At 34.5% G+C, this 16511-nt stretch overlaps 1 protein-coding gene across 15 annotated transcripts in view; it reads left to right on the top strand.

Annotated features, from left to right (window-relative positions):
- The window catches only part of TENM3 (teneurin transmembrane protein 3), a 1284378-nt gene that overhangs the window by 174165 nt on the left and 1093702 nt on the right, over positions 1–16511 (top strand). For all 15 annotated transcript variants that reach the window (XM_030947662.1, XM_030947654.1, XM_030947660.1 and 12 more), the window contains one exon: positions 7531–7583. The gene's annotated coding sequence lies outside the window, so the exon portion shown is untranslated. The remainder of the gene's footprint in view (positions 1–7530; positions 7584–16511) is intronic.

Below are 16511 nucleotides of genomic sequence, written 5' to 3'. Positions count from 1 at the left end.
TATCTTTAAAGATATGAAACTGCTAAGTAACTAAGTTGATAAATCCATGTTCTAAAATCAGTACAACTATGAAATTATCTGAGTTTAAGGCATAGCCAGCACAACTAAGAAGTTATGTGAGTTGAAGGCATATACTGTCTTCCTAGAAGTCAGAATATATGTAAGGGAAATGTCCAGACTTGCAACTTGGAATTCCATTATAAAGTGTTTTTCCTAAAAGCTACATTCACATAGATAGTGAGTTTTACATTTGACCTCTGTTCTTTAAAGTAATTCTCTGCTTTTGTCTTGAACACCAGGAATATCACTAGATGATCTGAGATGATGGTCTTGGTTTGGAAGGCCTTACAAGGTTGTCTGTTTTTAATTTAAAGAATTATGTCTGCAGATAAGTTATCACTGGGCCAAATTCTAAATGAAGAGAGAATTGCTTGATGGTTAGCTTCTTAAAGAATTGCAAGTGCTAGACCAGATTCATGAAACTTATGCCACTTGTTACCAGACCATACACTTTGTTTCTTACACTTAATTACAAAAAGAATTAATAGACTTGCTTTGGTAAGCTAGGCGGTCCCTAATTTTCTCCAGGAAGCTGTCTTGTTACTGGATGCCATTGATAAAAATAAAGGAAAAGTAGCCAAGTTTGTCTACTTACTGAAATATAAAAATAGAGAACTTGTGTTTGGACTCTTTTGCTCCTGCTATGCTGAACTGATCAGTGGGGAAAACACCCAGGATGAGTCATCTCTGAAGAGCACAGCAATTCTGTTTGTTGTCAACTGGCGCAGATGTTCATTTTACATTAATTTTCAGTGTTATTCAAGCAGCTTTCAAATTAATGTAATCAATAACATTAATGACCTTTAAAAAGCAAAGGAAGTATTAGCAATGGAATGTTAAATATAGAAACCTTGTGTATTTGATATCAAGTTGTCCATCAAACCACAGCTATTTCTAAAATGGTGAGCACTAGCAGAGAGAGATATTAAATTTGTTAACCAGATATTGAAAAACCATATATATGACAATAAAAACTTCCTCTCAGACTTTCTCCTCGCTTCTTCATACAAACAAATTCATTCCCCTTGTTAGCTGTATGCACTGATACAAACATCTTTTGATCGTAATTCCTTATGTGTAATGTGTAAAGATGCTTTGCAGGTGCTGGATTTAAAATTGTCACTTCAGCTACCATTCAAATGGGTGCAGCAATGCAATTTCATAAACACTAAAAATCTGTATGCTTCCATTGTCTTTATGCAGCTGTCTTGAGGACCATATGTACGTGAAATTATATAGCTGTATTACACATAATTTTTCTTCCTGTTTTCTTTATTTTCTTTTTGAGTATGGCCATTTGTGTTGCAGTCACTTGGTTGTTTTTTTTCTGACAGGTCTCTGTACAAACTAAGACCAAATACTATGACTTTGAGAGAGAGACATGGATGGGGGCAAGATATGATACTGAACCAACATTGGAATATCAGTTGCAGGAAAGAAAAAATATAATGATCTGTTACTTAGATTTTTGAAACTTATATTTTCTTTATTGTCTTACATATTTAACATATGAGTAGTGAATTCAAAGGCTTCAGAAGGATATAAATAACATAATTACAACACTATTTCTGTAGTATAGTGCACGGGTCAAATTATGGTGATGGTGAGCATCATAGTATTTGCCTTCCTGCAATATACTTCTTATTCATTCATCATCTCTAATGTGTATTTTCTAATTGGTGAAGTGTTTTATGCATTTTTACTAGGCTATGAGTGGGTTATATTTGTGCTATCAGTAATGTATAGGTAGATGTTTTCCTGTAAGTCTCATCCTCAATAATTCTATTTTATTTTACTGTGTGTAAGCTAAAAAAGAGAACAAAAGTAATATTAATAAGAAACACCCCCAGAAAACCCAGCAAATAAAAAACCAAAACTAAACACAAAGAAGCCCATAATAATGTCCACAAATGTTTTTCAATGTATTGAATATTGCTTTATTTTTCTGTGTTTCCATTGAAGCTAGAAGATACTAATTTTTATTTGAGTTGAAAAACTAGGAGATGGGAAAGATGGCAAAAGTAACTTTAGTGGAAGTATTTTCCATTTTCTGGTAACTTTTTTGGTATGGTTAGTGTAAGGGAGTGTGAGGCTTCTTCGTGTTTTCTGTGGTTTGAGATTTCAAATAGAAAGGCATTTAACATTAATTGTTGTACCATATTGTATCACTGCGTGTGTTATGATCATAGGTTGGTTTTTTTTCCTGAAGTGATAGTTATTCCCCCCCACTCCCCAAGCTGCAGTAAATGGGAATTGCTTGTCATTCTCTTAGTATTTCAATAATCTAGACAGGTTCAGAAAAGTTCCCTAAAGTTTGTGTAGTATTTAAAAGTAAGCTTCTTGTGCTTCTCGAAGGAAAAACAGGCAGTACTTTTTTGTTATATTTACCATTCTTAAATTTTGTTTTGCTTTTAATATGTAAACCATTTTCCAAGGAGAATTATCATTTAATTCTTTTGCTTTCCACTTAATACTTCATTTCAGTTTTAAGTCATCAGTGCATTTGGCAATTCTACAGCTAGTTTCTCTGTTTTACTAATTTATGCAGATTAGAAGCAATGAAGATCTGAAAACTGACTCCCCTGTGGCTCTTTTCAACACTTCACTTTCTAATCACTTTACTTTAATCAGTTCTTTATCTGTTCCCATGTTTAACCTGAATCTTTCCTGCTTTCAGTTTAAGATGAAGACTATCTATCATTTGAGACATTATCAAAGACTTTATGTAGATCCAAATTATGGTGCTTGTACTCCTATTATCAGTTGTATTTCTAATCTTCTCAAAAATAGAAGGTGACTGGTTGTCAAGACTTAAATTTCTTTAAAAGTATTATGAAGATAAACTACATTTACTTTAAATTATTGACAGCTATTTGACTCCCATCATCTTTAAATGAGTTCTGTGCTATAGTGTAAACAACAAATTTTTAAGGTCAGTTCTCTCACTTGTTCCTTTTCAATGCCACCATGTGTCTCCCAGTGTGTGTGTGCACTCACGCAGAAATATTGGCTGTAATGAGGCAGGCAAAGCAAAGAGTAGGAATTATTTTGCAGTTCCAGCATATGCGAAGCAAATTACTGTAGAACTCTTGAGGGCTGCCAAGAGAGTTATGTGCTTTTGGTCCTAACATATCAGATGAGACTGACTATTTAGACAGTGAGAGAAATGAACTTCAAAGCTTTTCTACTCTGCTCGCTGCCAGTCTTCATGTTAAAGAGGTGGTAAGATGATTCCAGATGTTAAATGCCTTACTGGACTTTGAATGTGAGTGATCTTCTGCTGAGCCCAAGACTGATGTCTGTCATTAAGTCATAATAATATCACCTATCACTATTCATTAGATTTTTCATTTTCAAAACATAATCTACACCTAATTGTGTTTAAAATAATATCTTATGCAATACAGGAATTTTTAATTTATAACTGAGAACATTTAAGACAAAAATCAGAAAGCCTGGGCAAAACCAGAATAAGTAAAAGTTACATCTATTTATTCAAACCTTTTCAGTCCAGTGGTTAGTGTCTGATCTACCACAAAAAGATTTTCATGTTGGCAGCTGCGGAAGCAGTTGACATCGATTAAGTCCTGAGTCACTTAAGTCAGATTTTCCTGCTTAATTCTACTATGAGTATAAAAGAGCTAGTTGGACTTGATGATCTCAAAAGTCTTCTTCAACCTAGCTCTTTCTGTGATCAAAATTACAAAAGTTTTTTTGAGAATCTGAGGATAAAATTGAAGATAATGGTTATATTTTTCTTACTTTGATTAGAAGTAAAATCCAATGGAAGAATGGGCATGTATTAGGGATTCAGGATTGGCATGTAATTCAGGATACGTTGCCGCTTGCGTAAATTATTCTGATTCAATTATTCAGATTCAAAGTTATGGATTTAAAATGCAGTAAAATGAATACGAATTGATTCAGTATCTGAAGGGAGCCTACAAGAAGGATAGGTAGGGGGTTTTATAAGCACATGTACTGACTGGACAAGGGAGAATGGATTGAAACTGAGAGTAGGTTTAGCTTAGATAGCAAGAAGAAAGCCTTTACTGTGAGGGTGCTTAAGGTACTAGAACAGGTTGCCCAGAGAAGTTGGGGATGCCTCATCCCTGTAAGTGTTCAAGGTGGAGTTTAATGGAACTCTGAGCAACCTGGTCTAATGGAAGGTGTCCCTGCCCATGGCAGGGGTGTTGGAACTAAATGATCATTGAGGGCCCTTCCAACCCCACCCATTCTGTGATTCTGGGAATCTCCGATAAGCTATCAGAATTGTGGTCTGCATGTTGAAAAGGTGCGCGTAATCAAACACATGTGGAAGCAAAGACTCTGACATAGTACCAATTCTACTGCCTTGCAGTCACCTACCCAAACAGACTACCCTGGGATGCACTCTGAGGATTAACAGTTAGAAAAACTGTTAATCCACCAAGTAGCTCAAGTAATAGGTGTAATTCAAAAACCGCCATTAAACAAAACGCCTTTTCTTTCACTTGTAGGAATGCCTGAGTTCCTCAATGTTTAGTGAGGCATGATAGAAAATCTGCATTCTGAAATACATTAGAAGACTTCACAGTATGTAAAATGAATGTATTTGACAGGACAGATTAACACATTCTGAATTAACACCTCAAAAACTCATAGAAATGTTTAAAGACAGAAGAACTTGGTAATGTTTTGGAAAGGTCTTTTTGCTCACTCTGGTCTGATACAGTGTACAATGAGTGGCTACCATGGTAACATACTTAATTTAGCAATCTTCAGATCTACTCTGGCCTCAGTTTTATGAGCATTTTTTTTCAAAGAGCAGTGCTAGAATAGATGTTTGCCACCCATAATTATAGCTATTAATCACTTTAGATAATGCAAGGATGTGTCAGCTCTATATTTACCTAGTAGCATATGCGTGTGTGATGAAAAGGCCCATACAATCCAAAACATATACTCAACTTTGGAACAATAGTATTTCCTTGCAGTGAGAATGGCAAAAGATTAGTCAATATTTACAGCAAAAATGTCATTTCTGTTTGCTACAGAAACAACTTCAACACCCCCAAATAGAAGAACATCAATGACAATATCAAATAGTTAAAGAAACAGTAGGTGAAAATAAATGGAATTTATTGTTCTTTTAGTATGCAACTAAACAAAAAGAGGAAGTAACTTTTATTAAAAATACTTTCTTCCTTTATAATGAGAAGATCACCCAAAGAAGTGTGAACTTCCCAGGCTATTTTTTCATCATAAGTTTATATGATTTTATCTTTCTTATCCTTCAGACTAAAATGTATTTTTTTAGCATATAATCCTTTGGAGAGAATATCTTTGTTACAGCTGAAAATGTATGTAGCTATCCCATCTTGCAATCCCCAAAATAAGTAATTTATCCATTCTGCAGTTCCCAAAATACGGAATTATCTGCTCAGAAGCAATTTCAGAAAATCATTGCTAACACAAGGAGAATTTGTAAGGGTAAAAGATGACTGATTTCAGTCGATAAACAAGCACCTGTTTTTTTCAATAGTAAATTTTTAGATTTCATCAAATATGCATAATCTGTAAATTTCTACATTTGTGGTTTTGAAAACATTTGTTTTTATGGTGTGTAGGCAAAAAATACTTGCTGTAGTAATACATGGATATCTCTTCCAAAATTATGTTTATACCCCAAACTATAATTCTAATACTTCATAACTTGTGTATATCTGAAATTTCAGTTCAGTATTTCTGTTCATTTTGGAATATTCAATAGCATATGATTGTTATTGCAGTAAAAATTTATAGTCATTCCTAAGGTCATAAGTCCTTCCAAAAAAGGGGACAAAAGCTGTATTAAATAATGAGCAGGTTTTAATGCTGAATGTCTTTCTGCCAAAATATGGTTCTCAAACTTTCTGAGCAGAAGTGGGAATGCAATGTATCTTTGCATGACATTCCAATCAGTAATACAGTGTTTTAAATAAAACTAAACTCCTTTTTCATATCTATCCTATGTTTCTCAGTGTTTCAGATTATGAAGGCTGACATACTGATACAAGAGTAGTTTCTACCCCATTTTTGCCCTCAGGGGTAAATCTGCCCCTTTTTTATTACATAATAATTTCTTTAATAAAGATTAGAAACTTTTTAAAAATAATTTTTAAATATAAGAGATATTTAGCTGCAAATTGTTTTATAGCATAAATATGAAGGCTCTTACTAGTGTAGGAAAGAGTAAAACCCTTTTTTCTTTCCTTATGTTTACAAAAAATTTTTTTCTCGCTCCTACTTGTACTTTCCCATTCAACTACTGTTTTAGTTTTTTGGGTTTTTTTTCCTGGAAACACTGTCACTAAAATTTTCTTCATGGAAGAAATCAAAGCAATTTATTTTTTACCAAAAAGACTCTTCTGCAAATTTTGCTCTTGAAATAGAGTGAAACACTGTTGTCATCTGCATATGCAATCTTGGGGGCATTATTTCATGTTTTCATATTGAAGGCAAAAGGAAAGTTTCAGTTATCATTACAGTACTTTTAAAGTGATGAAAAGAAATGAAAAACAACAAATGCACTGAAGTGAGACAGTAAATTTGATGTGCTCTTATCAGAAAGCTGCATTTATGAGGTTTCCACTCTGTTGGGATATGCCTCCAAATGCTACAACCTAACAGGAAATAAGGTGAAATTTCTGCAAAATATGTATTCTGTGATCACTGAAGTCATTAAAGGAATGAAAAATAAGTTAATTTTAGCTCTGGAAACAGATTTGTTTCTTTTTATGTTTCCTGAGATTGTAAGTTCAGAATAAGGTATTTGATGCAGAAAATTTAATGAACTTTTTAAAATAGATTACTAAGTTGGTAATATGAGCAATTAGTAAATATTTTTCGTAAGTCTTTGCATGCACCTTCTAACAGTATCATATGCTAAATTGCTAAGTATTTATTTTCATATCTTTAGTGTTATAACACCTCTGAGTCAGAATACTGTTGTGCAAGATAGTATTCAATTGGAGAAATAAAAAATGGCCTTGATCCATGAGAACTTAAACCAGAGATGCTAGACAAGAGGGAGCAGGTGAAGAGGAAAGGAAAAAGATAGGAGAAAATGCTAGACTACAAAATCCTCTGTAAGCATAGTCACTGGGATTTCAGATATTGTTTGAAATTCTGTTGCTAGCACTTAAAACAAGTACTGAAATATGCTTAGACTAATAAAGTTGTTTTGCCCATAAATGCAAAAATAAGTGGGAGGTCAGCACTTAAAAGCTACTCGAATCACATTGAGATAATTTCTTTTAACCTTTTGCGTTTCTCAGAGCATATTGTGTTTCCTGAACCCTGCAGCTTCCTTGATGAGAATCAGAGAAATACACAGAGGGGAACCTAATTAAGATTAGTCCATATATATTTAACTAACTAATGAATGTGGTTTACTCTACAGTATGTATTCTGAGATATCACTAATAATACCTTATCTTCTTTGAACAGGTATATATCCCATTTCTGCAGGCTGCCAAAAGGAACTGCAAGAGACTTCGAAGGTAAGGACCTCTTCAAAAATCCTTCATATATTCATTTCTTCTGGTTTATCAGAAAAGAAAATGACTTTTTGACTGTCTGGCTGATAAAGAATTGCAGATGGCATTAATTGACATAGACTTCCTGTTCGTGAAGCTCTTTACATTTAAAGAAAATTTTTCTTGTTACCCTTCATTAAAAGGATAAGCTTAATTCATTTGATAACAGCAGAAACAAAAATGATTAGTGTGAAAATAAAATATTAAAAGCTTGTAAAAATTTTACCATGTTTTTCCTTGTGCAAGATTAAAAGAATACTGTTAAGATACTAGAAAATTAGACATGGTAAGGATTCTTTTTTTTTTCAATATGAAAGCTTTTTATCTTCACTTTTTGACAACTTTTCACTTGATACAACTTACTTTCATTCCTCTAAGAAATATAAACTTGAATTTAGTTTCAGAGATTTAATTAATTTTGAGAGCTCTTTTGATTTAGAATACATTTGGTTTGCATTCAGTTGTTGGGAATAATTCAGTGTCATATTATGTTCAGACTTCTGTTTGTGGTACTTCATTGTTCGTCAGCTACATCCCCTGTAACAAATAGTTGATTTTTAAACCTTTCTGTCCACACTTACAGAAAATATTCTTATCTCAAGGACACAGATGACAGAAGAGAAGTTTTCACTAAAATTGTTATTTCTAAGTCATCAAGTTAGAGAGGATGACAAGCACATTGTGATCTGCCCTAAACTTTGCTTTGTTAAACAGAGAGAAAAAAAGAGCAGTAATTATTGTGCCAGTCATCATCTCTGTGCCTACTTTATTTTAAAACACTGGGTATTTTAAGAACCTGTCACACGTCTTTTATGTATATGTTTTAATGCATACACTGACAGGATAAGAGATCATATATCAATATGTAGCAATACTTTTCTACCTTACCTTAAAAACATGTCCCATAACTTGTTTGTCTTCCCAAAACACAGCTAATTAATTACAGATATTAATGGAGAGGTTCTGAGAAAGTTCCACAAGTTTTTGGGGATTATGCCAGATATCATCTGAGTTGCAGACATTTATGGGACAAAAGCATGTAGGTAGAGTATCTAAGCTGAGACAAAAAAGTCAAAGGCTCATTTCAGAACATGCTGTATTCCCAGGCTGACCAAGGACTTCAAATGTGGTCTTGCGTCCCAGAAGAATTCCTGAAATATTCAGCCTTTCAGTATTTGGCTTTGGCTCTGCTCATCATCTTTTTTTTTTTTTGATTGAAATCCCAGGCCATTTTGGGTTATGGGAAGCCACTTTCCTTATGCCTCAGTTTGCCACCTAGCCCTCGCTTTTATTCTTTCCATATGCCTGTGATGCTTAGATTCACCCAAAAACTCAAATTTTTGAGTAGTCTATTCTACTTTGGAAATTATGAAGGAAAACATATCATAAAATGGCTGATGTTTTTTGTGTGTGAAGATGTTTTGCCAAGTTGGTTCCATTTTTTATTTTTTCTTTTCAGGTCTTGTCTTTCTATAAAATAAAATTGATGAGGTAATTTGTTACTTTCTGATAGACTTTGATCATGCCAGGATTGCAATAGTATTGGCTGAGTGAAAATATTTCAGCAAAAGTAGGAAAAAAAGAATGTTAGAGGTGAAAATTATGGAAGAGTTTAAAAAAGCATGCTAAGAAAAAGCACAAAGGAGGAGAAAGAGAGGATGCCATACTCCAAGGTCCTATTTGAATGCCCCTGAGGGTGCCTAGGAGAATCATCATTGAAGGACATAAAGTATCAGGATGAGAAAATACATGTCACATTTCTGACAGGTACATCTAGCTGTGAGGGAAAAAAAGCCCTATTCAGCATAGGAGGTTAAAGGAAGAATAGAACTAATGACATTACAATTCTCTTGAGAAGTCTTGTTTTGTTTATTAAATAAGCCACGCTAGTAAGATAAGTAAGAAGAACTGCTTAGTCTGGCAGTGTTAATTGATGCTGTCCTGGGAGTTTATTGTTATGTATTACTCTTTCTGTCCTTTCATGTAAAGATGTCAGCACATTGTACCTGACAGGATGTACTGTATATTATAAATTATTCTAATTGGAATAGAAAAACGGCCATCAATCCGTGCTACTCTGTATATCTAATGCATGATTTTAATTTGTACATAATATTATTTCCCAAGTATGAGGTTTGTTTTAGGATGCACTTTAAATGAGTACTGCTTCTATGAAGGTGCAAAGTAGTTTATTCCATCCAGTTAAGCTTTGGCACATATAGATATATTTCCCTACACAAATACTGTGAGCACGTGTGCATGACACATACATGATAGGAAATGAGGACAAGAGATAAAAGGAATCCAGCCTTTCAAGCCTGACATGAGATGCTTGGAAGAGAGTTAAACAGAATCTTGTACTCTTTCTTGAAGACAGCTTATATTGACAGCAGGGCTACAATCCAACTACAGGGACAGGAAAGGGCAAGTATCAACTTTATTGTTGCATATTATGTCATGAGTGTGTGGAATGCAAGGATGGGCATACTGTAGCTTGCACAGGTGGTTATAGCAATCTGAGTTTCCCCCTTCTGTAATTCTGGGGCATGTAAAGTTTTAGAGGTAATTTAAAGCAAAATGAGTACCTCTCATTGCAGTGAATTACTTCAGGGATGCTAGTTGAATCCTAAGGACAATTATTTCCAAAGAAGATAGCTTTCTATCCTTCTGAATTCCATTATTATATCAATGCAGCTAGTAGCCATTTTAATATATAAAACAATTTGGGAGAGATTTTTTTTACCACTTAAAAAATACTAGTTGAGGTTTTTTTTCTGAATTTCAGTAAAAAATTGAAAAGAAAAAGTAAGTGCTGTTTTCAATCTTGTTTCTCTAACACAGTTGAGCAATTGTGTGCATTCAGTTTTGGGCCAATCCTGTCTATATTAAGCATTTTAAATATTGCTTTTCCTGGTACAATGTGATGGAAGTGCCTTGAGAGTGTGTATGCTAAATATTTATTTATTGCATGGCTTATTGCCTTTTTTTTCTCCTTAGAGGAGATATAAGTACCAGAGCATTTTAGTTGAGATTATTTGCCTGTGCATTAGGAAGAATTTTGAATTCAAGCATGTATCATGAGTTTGGTTTAAAATGTCACTTGTCAAGCAGGTGTGTTTCTGTTAGGAGAAAAAATACATTTGCTGCCAGTAGCATTTTCATCTATGTGACTACTTCTCTTTCTTTAAGACAGAAATAGCTGTTGTGATGAAAAAGAGATGAGGGTCAGGAGAATCTCTTGAAAGACTTATATAGTGGTTTTCAAAGGACTGAAATGACTTGGAAGACTAGTTTCAAGAAAAATCAATGCAATTTAGGAGATGACATCACCCAGAAGACAAAATTATTTCAGGCAGGATCCATAAACACACTTAGACATTGGAAGAGCTAATATTCAGAACCATCCTTAGACACCTACATTGCCTACATAGAGCACAAAAAGAGTTATGCCCCTCTGAGTGAGACCCAGAGTCAAGAATGTATGGAGCAGGCATTAACCTATAATTAATCATTATGAAATCCAAAGGTACGGTGAAAATTATAGTGAAGTGACAGGATTTCTGATCCTCTCATGGTTTAGGATTAATGCTACTTCTAGTGACTAAACCTTGTTCTTGTTTAATTTCTTAGGATATGGAACTGAGTTTATCTCTTTAAAAATGTAGTAGGAGATCTGTCCCTGAAGGACACAATTAATATGCATTCTACTTGCTGTACTCCGGAATCCTGTGACTGACTATAACAGGACCCTGGCAAGTTTTCCATGCAAACAGAAATTCTTACCTTTCATCTAGTGAGAGTCATCCTCATTAGTAGAGGGTTACACCAGGCAACACAAATTTCTTTCTGTCCAGTTGAATCAAAATTCCAGGCGCAGTAAATGGAAGAAAAAGAAGTGGTTTGGGCTCGGCGATTAAATTTGGAGAATAGAATTAGAGTTCAGGTCTATTTCCATGCATATGGATTCAATATGTAATTTACATGAAATATATACTAAATTACATAAATACTCACTGATTAGATAAGTGAACTTCCCTTGGCCTGTTCTTGAACACTCAATCCTATTTAAAAAAGTAGATTTGCAAAAAAATCAATTACTTTCTATTTGTGGTATCTTTACATACAGACACTATTTGATTCAGTGTCATCAGTCTAAAATATGTACAGTTAAATGGTTTTATTCTGAATTTTCAGAGAGAAGAAATAATTCAGGGTTTTTTGCTTTCTGAACTTTTACAGTCTAGCATCATACTAACCCTGAGAACTGTATAAAATGTACAAATGTTTTCTCACTCATTATCTATTAACTAAGGCATCTTGGTAGGAAAATTACTACTTCTTTTGGAATTTTATAAAATAGTAATAAATCCTAAAGCTTCTGCTACTTTTTCTATTTGAGGGTTTTTGGATTTTTAGTTGTTTTTTTTTTTTTCTTGATATAAACTGCTGCTTCTGACAACTTAGTCTCATTAGCTGGATTTATATAAATCTTCTACTCAGGAGCAGGAATTTACTTTAGAAATTCTCCTGCTAACCTCACTTGCCCAAAAGTAAGAAAAGACAGGAATCTACTCTGCTTTTTCTTGTTGGCATTTGGTATTGCCAGTTGAGAGATTACATTTTAAATTTCTACAATGCATTGGGAGAATAAAGTAGCAGTTTCTGGCAGTAAGCAGTAATACATTACTGATCTTCTCTGCTTGGGGTTTTGCTTATTTAATCTCTCTGTTTTAGTTCTTCCCTCCATCCCTCCTATCTTTGGGATTCAGGATGTGTGCATTTTCATATAGTCGTGTCTGAATTTTGTCATGCACCTGAGTTCCAGCAAGTGTTATGGAGCAAACTGGTTTGGGAGCTGCTGTATAGTCTAGAAAAAGAGTGCCTAAATCTCCTGGCCCTTTTGGTTTTTTACATGAAAACAGGTGTCAGGCTCTGGCACAGGCTGCCCAGGGAAGTGGTTAGCTTCCCATCCCCAAAAGTATTTTGAAGATATGTAGATGTGACACTTGGGGACATGGTTTAGCAATGGCTTGGCAATGTTAGTTTTGTGGTTGAACTTGATGATCTGGTCTTTTCCAACCTAAATGATTCTATGATTCCTGTGAATGCTGCTGAAGCATGAAACTCAGACAGAAAATCTCTAGACTCTACCAGTTGAATTGTACCCTAACTGCTTTCCTTTCTAACCCCTTCCCACATCTTCATTCCTCCCCAGCTCGAGGTATAAGATTTCAAATTTTTTTTTTCTTTACAGAATATCTCCTTTGGCTGTTCTTTATCCTGTACTGTGAGTGTTTCTCTTTGAAATGCTCTGCTAATATGAGTTTCACATTACACATCTGTCTTGGAGCTTTCTGTTATTTCACAGTTCAGCCTTCTGGTACACCATTTTTAAGAGGCTATATATTAATTTATAGAAAAGGCTTGAGAAAATGAGTGTATTGTGTTTCAAACTGATACACAATTTGTGGACTGTAGATGTCAGTAACCTAAGAACACAATAATATATCAGAGATAAACGACAAGCTATGCTTACTTTATGCTACATAATTTAACAGTTGAACTCTGAACTCATTTAAAGATATTGCATTATTCTACCTGGAAAAAGCCAAATAAAATATTAATATTGCAAAGTGCTGTGATCCAGTCAAAGTGATTTAAGGAGATAGAATAAAATACCCAACTGAAAAAGTTTACTCCTGCCACTCTTAAAATTGAGATAAGAATTGCTATTGTCAAAGCAGTGCTATTATGTAATTAGACACTATTTAATAGCACAGTAATGAAGCAACTGTAACGTTTATGCATTTCAAAACCTCTACATTTTCCAGTTTATTTCTTTAACTTCTTTTTGCAGAAGAGGATTCTTCCTTGCCACCCCAGATTTGAATTGGTAGACCAAACAAGATTAATAATGCATGCCTGAGATATTTTGGTTTACGGGGTTTTGACATTTCATTCTTATGCCATCTTTTCTTATTCATTCTATCACATTTCAAATGAGTAAAACAAATTAAAGCTGAAAACAAGCTTGCTTTTCCCCCCTCTCTTGTTGTTAATATCTGGAGGTGCTATTTTCAGAATCGTGTCTGTTTCAGAGATAATGTATCTCGGCTTCACTGGTGGTTGTAAGAACAGCTCAGCACACCGTGTAAGCTGTCAAGGGTGTCTGTCAGGAAAAAACAGAGCCATAATGCATAACTAAACATGAAATAAAAAGCAAAGCAAAACTGAAGGGATTTGCTTATTTCAGACTTAGGGTGGGATTTAAATTCTCAAAGTATTGCCTAAATATGAGGGTTAGTCAGTCATTATCCTCTTGCCCGTCTCCCCCTTCCTGTGAGTCTAATTCTGTAAGTGATACATGCCAAATGGTACTTGCAATCATTGTAGCTTCTGAAGCAGTCTTTTTTACTTCCTGGTATCCCAGGCACATTGCTTTTAATCAATATTGCAGTTTGAGATTTAGTCATCAAAGTGTCTATTAAATTTCACATTTCTTTATAATTTGTTTGCCAAGAACTGATTTCTGTAGTTGCATTGCATGGTGCTTCCTTCTGGTAACTAACAGGAAATGTGTATGTAGCATCAAAATTGTTGTAATCTTGGTATTTTAATTTTCACCCTATATTCTTCATACCCTGCTAGCTTTCTATTTTTTTAATAAAATTCTGTTTTCACTGGTATAATCTGTTTATATCATATGCATTACATGCAGACCTTAAAGATCACTTTCTTCCAGTGGTCTGTAAATAGTACAGACCTATTCACCCCCTTTTTATGTGATTGGTTTTGTTCAGATTTTGCTGCATTTATGTTTCTATTATGATCTTCCTCTTCAGCTTGAAAAGTATGAGCCTCTCACAGCTGACATATCTGCTAGGAGAAGTTCTTCTCTGTCTTCTGTACAGAGACTTTGTTCACAAGCTGATAGTTATTTTCTTATAATTTTTTTTTCTGACAACCAGTTGGCTGTCTCCCAAGACGAGGCTATGTGAGTTCTCCATCAGACTCCTGCACTTAACCTGTTGCAGTTTGTGTGAGGCCAAAGGAGCACACCAGCTGTGCAAAGCAAAGAATTTACTATCTGTTCAAGTCTTAGAATATTTTTCAATGCCTTTAGTAGTCCATTTATAATATGAATGCTTTTATTTTGAATTAAATTTTCTTAAGACTAAAAAACTCTAGCATCTACCTGTTTTCCTGGTGCTGTGTTCACCCATCCAAGACCACCCTGGCTCCTGAGGCTTGTGGCTTCTGCCTTAGAGGAAAAGATTAGCATGAGTTTTCACCATTCAGTCCTCCAGCAGGGGAAGTCTGATTTTCATAGTGAGGAGGTTCCTCCTCTCAAAGATTTTTAATGTTTATGAATATGGTTGTTTTTCTCTTCAGTGTTACCTTGGGGACATTGTTGGTTTTTTTTTAGCATGCTCTCAGTCACTGTATGTATGTGCTGTAATGTACATACTTGGGTTCTTGCTCTTTGTCTACTTGTTATCCTTGAAACTTTAATTTTCCCTCATAACCAGAAGTTGACTGCAGTTGTCTGTAAGCTTCTGGTTTCAATCAGTGCCTTTATTTCAAGGCTTCTGCTGTCATCCTGTGTCTGCATTCCTCAAGCCATTTTAATGAAAGGCCATAGGGAGGCTCTATGAAGAAAAAGTTCTTGATGGCACTGTTATGAAGCATTTGTAACACTGGGCATCACACAACATAATTGTGCACAGTGAAGCAAAAGCTAAATCAAATAGGTCCTACTCATCTGGAAAATCCATGGCATCACAAGGCATTTAAATTCTGGATTAACCAAGGTATAATATTTCCAGTTAAAAGTACATGGCAGTTTATTATGCAAGTAGTGCTGGGGGGGACGGCATGCACTTGTTTTTGCACTGTGCTAAATGAACAATGGTATTTGGATTGTGCAGAATTCCTTTGTTCCTTTTAATAAAGGATGCTTAAGCCAAAATTTCTACATTTTGGTTTGCATGCCAGAATAACTGCACTTTAATTTAGAAGTGTTAAGCAGTTAGTATCTCCTGATGAAATGAGTGAAGGTTACTAAATGTGTTCTGCTAATAATAGCAGCAGTGTTGTGATATTGAAGAGGAACATAGCATACTGGTCTGAGCTGTAATTATTATTCAGACAGCCAATTGCTACTGAACATTAAATGGATCATGGTTTTTAGGATTATACTATTTTCTAAAAGGGAAGCAGTATTTATTGTTCCTAGCTTTACACTGAAAGTCTGGAAGAAAAAGAGAATTGCATTGTAACACAGCAACAGACAACTCATTTTTGGTTTCAGGAATCAAAAATGAATCAATTATATTTTTCTCAAATTTCATTAGATTTTGTTTCTGATCAGGTCAGCAGATGGGGTTTTTTTTTTCATGTATTCTTTCCTTTGTTTTCTTTCCTTCTCACCATTCAGGTCTGTAATATCCTTTAATGGACCTCAGTTCAATTTCACTGGAATTTCAGCTACTTATGATGAGAGAATGTTTTCTTTGCTCTAGTTATGGCAATTTTAACACTTTGACTGTTCAACTGTAGAGAAGAAAATCTACAACTGAATGCTGTCTAAAAATGTTTTAAAGTATGATGTGTACATAATGAAAGTGATATAGAAAAAACCTCTTTGGTTTGTGTGAAATTTTAAAAAGTAAACTTGTCTCTTACAATTCACTGTAGAATGTTGGTTCTCTGACATTTATCAAACTACTGTAGGTCATGACTGTTTATCAGCATCATTTGCCACCATCATCTTTAGCACAGATCTGTATCTCAACTGTCTTTTGCCAGAATTTTATGACAAATTATCTGTTGCAGAGTCTTTGAAAAAAGATGCAAGGTGTAACTCATTTCTCAATATAAAGCATCATACAA

This window comes from Camarhynchus parvulus, chromosome 4, assembly GCF_901933205.1.
Source record: "Camarhynchus parvulus chromosome 4, STF_HiC, whole genome shotgun sequence".
Classification (NCBI taxonomy): domain Eukaryota; kingdom Metazoa; phylum Chordata; class Aves; order Passeriformes; family Thraupidae; genus Camarhynchus; species Camarhynchus parvulus.
Note: the sequence above shows the minus strand (reverse complement) of the source record. Positions and strands in the feature narration are given on the sequence as shown.